Source organism: Octodon degus, unplaced genomic scaffold (assembly GCF_000260255.1).
Source record: "Octodon degus isolate 3935 unplaced genomic scaffold, OctDeg1.0 scaffold00086, whole genome shotgun sequence".
Lineage (NCBI taxonomy): Eukaryota > Metazoa > Chordata > Mammalia > Rodentia > Octodontidae > Octodon > Octodon degus.
Window position 1 is genome coordinate 7,930,499 of NW_004524662.1, and position 6,363 is coordinate 7,936,861.

General features: G+C 43.4%; 1 pseudogene across 1 annotated transcript; it reads left to right on the forward strand.

The window, feature by feature from the left end:
• The first annotated feature begins 4,905 nt into the window (after positions 1-4,905).
• On the forward strand, positions 4,906-6,133 carry LOC101586009 (annotated as a pseudogene). The gene has a single exon (XR_192656.1). The product of XR_192656.1 is annotated as a peptidyl-prolyl cis-trans isomerase FKBP8 pseudogene (transcript).
• Positions 6,134-6,363: the final 230 nt, after the last annotated feature.

Below are 6,363 nucleotides of genomic sequence, written 5' to 3' on the forward strand. Positions count from 1 at the left end.
AAACACAACACTCTCTAAAATCTACATTTAGCACATAATCTAGAGTTCCAATAACATATAAATATCTAGGCTATAATAAAATTTTACCAGATGTGCAAAGAAATAGACAATTGTGATCTAAACTAAAAAAAGAAAGAAAAAGGAAATAGAACTGAAGATGATCCATATTTTGGAATTATGACGGAAGGACTTTCAAGTAGTTACTATAAATATGTTCAAGGACATCAAGAAAAGGTAGTCACAATGAGCACACTGATGTGGAATCTGAGCAGAGAAATAGAAAACATAGAAAAGAACTAAAAGGAAATTCTGTTATGGTTCATGTGTGGTTGTCCCCTCAAAGCCTCATGCAATCATGGGGTGGCTTCTGGAGTTTGTGATTGATTATTGTAAGTGTTGGTGCTGCATCTACCCTGGGGCAGGTAATCTGCATAACAACATAAGGAGGAGAAAGAGGCTAGCTAGCTATCCTAGTTGCTACCCTTCCTTTGGTCTTTGCTGTTTTTGTCATGAACTGCCCTCCTCTGCCATGTGCCACTCTGCCTTGGAGCCAGGCGAGTATGGGCTGACGCTTCCACAAACTGTGAACTAAAGAAACTTTTCTTCCTTAATTTGGGGCACCAAGTATTTTGTCTTAGCAAGGAGAGAAAAGTAACTGAGACAAATTCTAAATGTTCAAGTGCAATATATAGAAATTATATAGAGATTTATAGACTTATAGAAAGATTAGAGATTTCAGGTTATATGATAAATAAGCTGAAGAAAGACAAATAGAAATCACCCAATTTGAAGCTTAAAAGATGGTTTTTAAAAATAAACAAATCTCAGTGAATTATGGAACAATTGTGTGATATATTGTACATGTAATTTAAATTCCACAGGGAGTAGAGTGAAAGAACAGAAAATTATTTGGAGAAATAGCCAGTTTCCTCAAATCTGGTGAAGAACATGAAATTACAATTTCAAATAAAGCCCAATAAATTCCAAGTAGGATGAGCACAAAGAGAAGCACATCTTGGAATGTCAAAATCAAACCTGAAAATTAAAGATAAAGAGACAATAATAAAAGCAGGTGGTGGTGGAGAACCCAGAACCACAACAACAAAAAAACCCCCAACAAATAGAAAGACAGTGCATCTGTTAACTAAATGTTTGTGTGCCCTCCCAAAATTCATTTGTAGAAATCTAATTTACTATGGTATGGTACTTATATATAGAGCTGTGGGGAAGTAATTAACTAATGAAGATGGAGGTTTCATTAATGAACTTAGTGTTCTTATTTTTAAGAAAATGGTCAGTGAGCTGGCTTGTGCTCTTTCCACCATGTGGAGATACAATGAGAAGTCATCTACCTGCAACCAGGAAGCAAGTGGATACCAGCTTTGTCAGTCTTAATCTTGGACTAAATGTCTGCTAAAGTCACCAGTTTATTTTTTTTTTAGCTGTTCAAACTAAGACAATTCACTTGGAAAATTGAATAATATATGTTTAAAACGAATATAATTTTGTTATAATGTTTATATTAAAGGTAGATAAAAATATATGCCAAGAATGGCACAAATTATAGATGAATGAAAAATAGAATTTTGTAAGATTCTTGTAATTTATTTGAAACTGTATAATATTACTCTAAATAGATTATGATAAAGGAAGGATTCACACTGTCATTCCTAGAGTAAGTGCTAAGACAAACATACACATGCATATAGCTAAAAAGTCAACAGAAAAATTACAGTGAAATGCTAAAAATATTCTATAAACTTAAAAGTTGGGAAGGAGAAACAGAGGAACAGAAAGAGGTGTACCAATAAGAAAAAAACATGAGGTGCCTGACTTCAAATCAATAGTTACAGTACATGTGAATAGACTAAACATTCTACTTAAAAGAGAGAGCTTTAACAAGACTGAAATAAATACCATCTTTAAGGAAACAACTTGTAATATGATGACAGAAATAAGTTAAAAATAAAAGAATGGAGAAATACATATCACTCTGCCGAGCCAATTTCCCTCTCATTCTTCATTTTTGCTCTCTTGAATAAACTTTGTCACTGATTTTGCTCATTTACTTCAGTTCTTTGTTCAAGATGAGAAGAACCTGAAACTGAATTCTAGAAGGAGAGGGGAGCAATCCAGAACTTGGTAACATTTAGTTAGAAACAAGCCACCCAGTAACAGTAGCATCCCCTACAATAGTCAGCCAGCTACCTGGTAGATGGTTCATTATTAGCAGTACTTATATGATGGAAAGAGCAGTGCTTTGTTCTTACTGGAACAAATACCTACTCGGGATAAAAAATTTGTTTCTCTTGTGCACAATGCTTCAGCCAAAACTACCACATGGACTTAACAGTGACTTACTCATCATCATGATATTCTATGAAGCGCTGTTTCCGATCCAGAAATACTTTATAGCAACAGAAGTGTGCCAATGGGACTACGGTTATGCAATTCATTGGTCTATGTTCCTCATCATCCTGAAGCAGTTAGCTTGACCAAACAGTAGAATGGCCTTATAAAAATCGACTCATGGCATACCTCAGGTGGTAATACCTTGTGGGTTTGTGGAAATGTCCTCCAGAAGGCTGTATATGCTTTCAGTTGGCATGTGCTACCTGTTGGGCCTTTTCCTAGGGTTCATGGACCCAGGAATCAATGGGTGGAAATGAAAATAGTGCTTCTCAACAGGACCTCTAGTGATTCACTAGTAAAACTTTAGTTTCCATTCCATCCTTGTGAACTTATTCTCTGCTGGTCTACAAATCTTGATTTGAAAGGCAGGAAAGTTTATACCAGGAGAGGCAGCAATAATTCCACTGAACTAGAAATTATGACCACCATCTGGCCTGTGTGGGTTCCTCAAGTCTATAAGTCTGTAAACAAAGAAGAAAATTACTGTGCTGGTTAGGATTACTGGACCTGATTAATCAAAGTGAAATTAGATTGATACTACCCACTGGATATAAGAAAGAGTATGTCTAGAATACAGGAGGTCCTTCAAGATGTCTCTTAGTACTGCTATAAAACAAATTTTGTGTCTCCTGGAAGGTCAAAGTTTGAAGCCCTAATCTCTAGTGTAATAGTATTTGGATGTGGGGCCTTTGGAAGGTAAGTTAGTTAATCAGAGTGGAACCTTCATGAGATTCATGCCCTTATAAGAAAAGTACACGATGGGCTGGGGAGATAGTTCAGAGGCATAAGCACCTGCCTGGCAAGTGCAAGGTCCTGAGTTTGATCCTTGGCACCACATGTCATGCCGGCCCTGGAACCCCTGCACATTGTTCAGGCCCCAAAACTGGGCACGGTGGTGCACACCTGTAATCCAGGTACTGGGGAAGCTGATACAGGAAGATCACGATAAGTCTGAACCTCATAGTGAGACCCCATATCAATAAAAAAAAAAAAGAGAAAGAAAGAAAGAAAGAAAGAAAGAAAGAAAGAAAGAAAGAAAGAAAAGCACATGAGAAATGATCCCATTCTTTGCACATGAGGATACAGGAAGAAGGTATCCATTTATAAACCACGAAGAAGTCTCTTAGCAGGAACCAAATTGGCCAACACCTTGATCTTAGACTTAAGTACATTTCTGTTGTTTAAGTCACCCAGTTGATGCATTTTTTTCACTATGGCAAAGTTTCATATTTATTAAAGGTAGGAGGGAAACTAGAAGGATAGGGGAAGAATGAGCTCTGCAGAGTGAGTTTGGAGTGACTAAAAAGGGAGAATAAAAGCCAGGTGTTGTGGCACATGTCAGGAGGCTTAGGCAGGAGGATCGTTGCAAGTTCAAGACCAGCCTGGGATATGAAGTGAGCTCGAGGCCAGCCTGAACTGCATAGTGAGACCCTGTCTCAAAAAGACGAAGGAAAAGAAAGGAAAAAAAAATTGTTTAAATACACCTGACAGCCAGACTCTCACTCCAGCCAGCACACAGGCCCGGAATGTGAGTGAGACTGCCCAGGTCCCTCTGAATCCTCACTCCAGCCAGCATGCAGGCCTGGCATGTGAGTGGAACTGCCTGTTGGTTTGACAGCACCCAGGCCAGGTGTATGTATGTGTAACTTCCTCCATCAGACAGGCCCAGTGTGAAACCCTGTGGCAGAACTCCCTGCAGAGAGGCTAGAGGCAAGACCCAGGAGCAGATCCAGGTGCAGAACATCTTGCCAGAGTGGTATAGTGGGTTCATTTCCAAGGGCTGCAGCAGAAAGAAGTGGAGCACAGAAGCCAGACCCAAGCCACACCCACCTGGATGAGTTTGAACTTGGTAGATCTGGACCTGGTGCTAAGGTAATAACTCTACCAAAGGTCTTCACCAAAGGTCAGAAGACAGTGCTATATAAAATGACAAAGAGAAGGAGCAAAACGCATTCTTAGACTCCCATTGCAGTCAAAACAAATGCAGGAGACAATAATATAGAAGAAATTGGAAAGCATACACCTGAGGTCTCTGAAATAATAGCATCAGAAGTAAAGAAACAACTACAGAAAGGTACAGAGGAAATCAGATCAGAAATAATTTCTGAAGTAAAAAAAGAAATGATAACTATAATGAAAGAAGTAGTAAGTGTTTCTAAAGAAAACACTGATTAAAAAATAGAAGAAAGAAAGAAGAAAAAAAATAGAAGAGAACAGAAAAATGATGGAATCCTCGAATGAGCCACACAGTAAAGAAATAGAATGCATGAAACCGATTCAAAGTGATATACAGGAAATTAAAATCTCAATCACAAGCTGGCAAAACCATTTGAGTGAAAGTGAAAATAGACTTTCAGAGCTTGAAGACACCCTTGCAGCTAGTGAAAAGGACAGAAAAGATTTCTTAAAAACAACTAGGAGGGGTTGGGGAGGGGGCCCAGGACCTCAGGCGGGGGTCCTGAAGCCAAGGACCAGTTCCCGGTCCCCAGCAGCATGGCACCCTGTGCAGAGGAACCCTCTGAGCCTGCTGCCTTGCCACCTGCTGGGCTTCCCCCGTTTGAGGACATCGAAGTGCTGAATGGGGTTGAAGGTACAGATGCTGAGGAGGAAGAGGAAGAAGAGGAGAATGACTTGAGTGAGCTGTCACCACTGGAAGACATGGGATAGTCCCCAGTAGAGGAGGCCAAGCAGCTGGGGGCACTGGCCCAAGAGTTTCTGGCCTCTGTGGAGCCTGTACCTGCACCACTCCCAGCCCCGGAAGAGTGACTGGACATTCTGAGGAATAGGCTGCTCAGGAAGAAGACACTGGTCCCAGCCCCTCCGGACTCCAGCTGCCTGACCAAGTGCCAGGTGGTGACAGTGCAGCTGCAGATGTCACTGGAGAATGGCACACGGGTGCAGGAGAAGCCTGAGCTGGCCTTCACTCTGGGATGTCATCCAGGCCCTGGACCTCAGTGTTCCCCTCATGGATGTGGGTGAGATGGCCATGGTCACTGCTGACTCCAAGTACTGCTACAGCCCCCAGGAGAGCAGGAGTCCCTACATCCCCCTGCATGCAGCGCTGTGCCTGGACGTGACCCTGAAGACAGCAGTGGATGGACCTGACCTGGAGCTGCTCACAGGCCAGGAGCACGTGGCACTGGCCAATCGGAAGCATGAGTGCAGCAATGCCCACTATCAGTGCACAGACTTCATGCTGGCTGCCAACTCCTATGACCTGGCCATCAAAGCTATCATCTCCAGCGCCAAAATGGACATGACTTTTGAGGAGGAGGAGAAGCTGGTGCAGCTGAAGGTCAAGTTTCTCAACAACCTGGCGGCCTCACAGCTAGAGTTAGACCCCTACCACGCCACCCTGTGCTCTGGCAGCCTGGTGCTTGAGCACCAAACTGAGGACATCAAGGCGCTTTTCTGCAAGGGCAAGGTGCTGGCGCAGCAAGGTGAGTACAACGAGGCCATCCCCATCCTGAGGGCAGCGCTGAAGCTGGAGCCTCCCAACAAAACAATCCACACTGAGCTTTCAAAGCTGCTGAAAAAGCACACAGTGCAGCGAAGAACAGAAACCGCCCTGTACTGGAAGATGCTGGGCAACCCCAGCTGGCTGCCTGCCAAGTGTCCTGGCAAGGGTGCCTGGTCCATCCCGTGGAAGTGGATGTTTGGGGCGACTGCCATTGCCCTGGGGGGCATGGCTCTCTCTGTGGTCATCGCTGCCAGGACCTGATCACCCAGGTGACTGCCACCCTCTCCACACACCACGGACCCTACCCTAACTCCCCACCCCACCCCACTCAACTCCCTGGCTCCCTGTCTGCTGCCCACTCTGGTCTAGCCCCTCCCCCAGGCCAGGGAAGCAGGAATGGGGTCTTGCAGCCCAGAAAGTGTGGGGTCAAGGCCCAGGGAGGGTGGTGAGGCACTGCCAGGAAGAGCAGAGGGGCCCTGCTCCTCCAGACC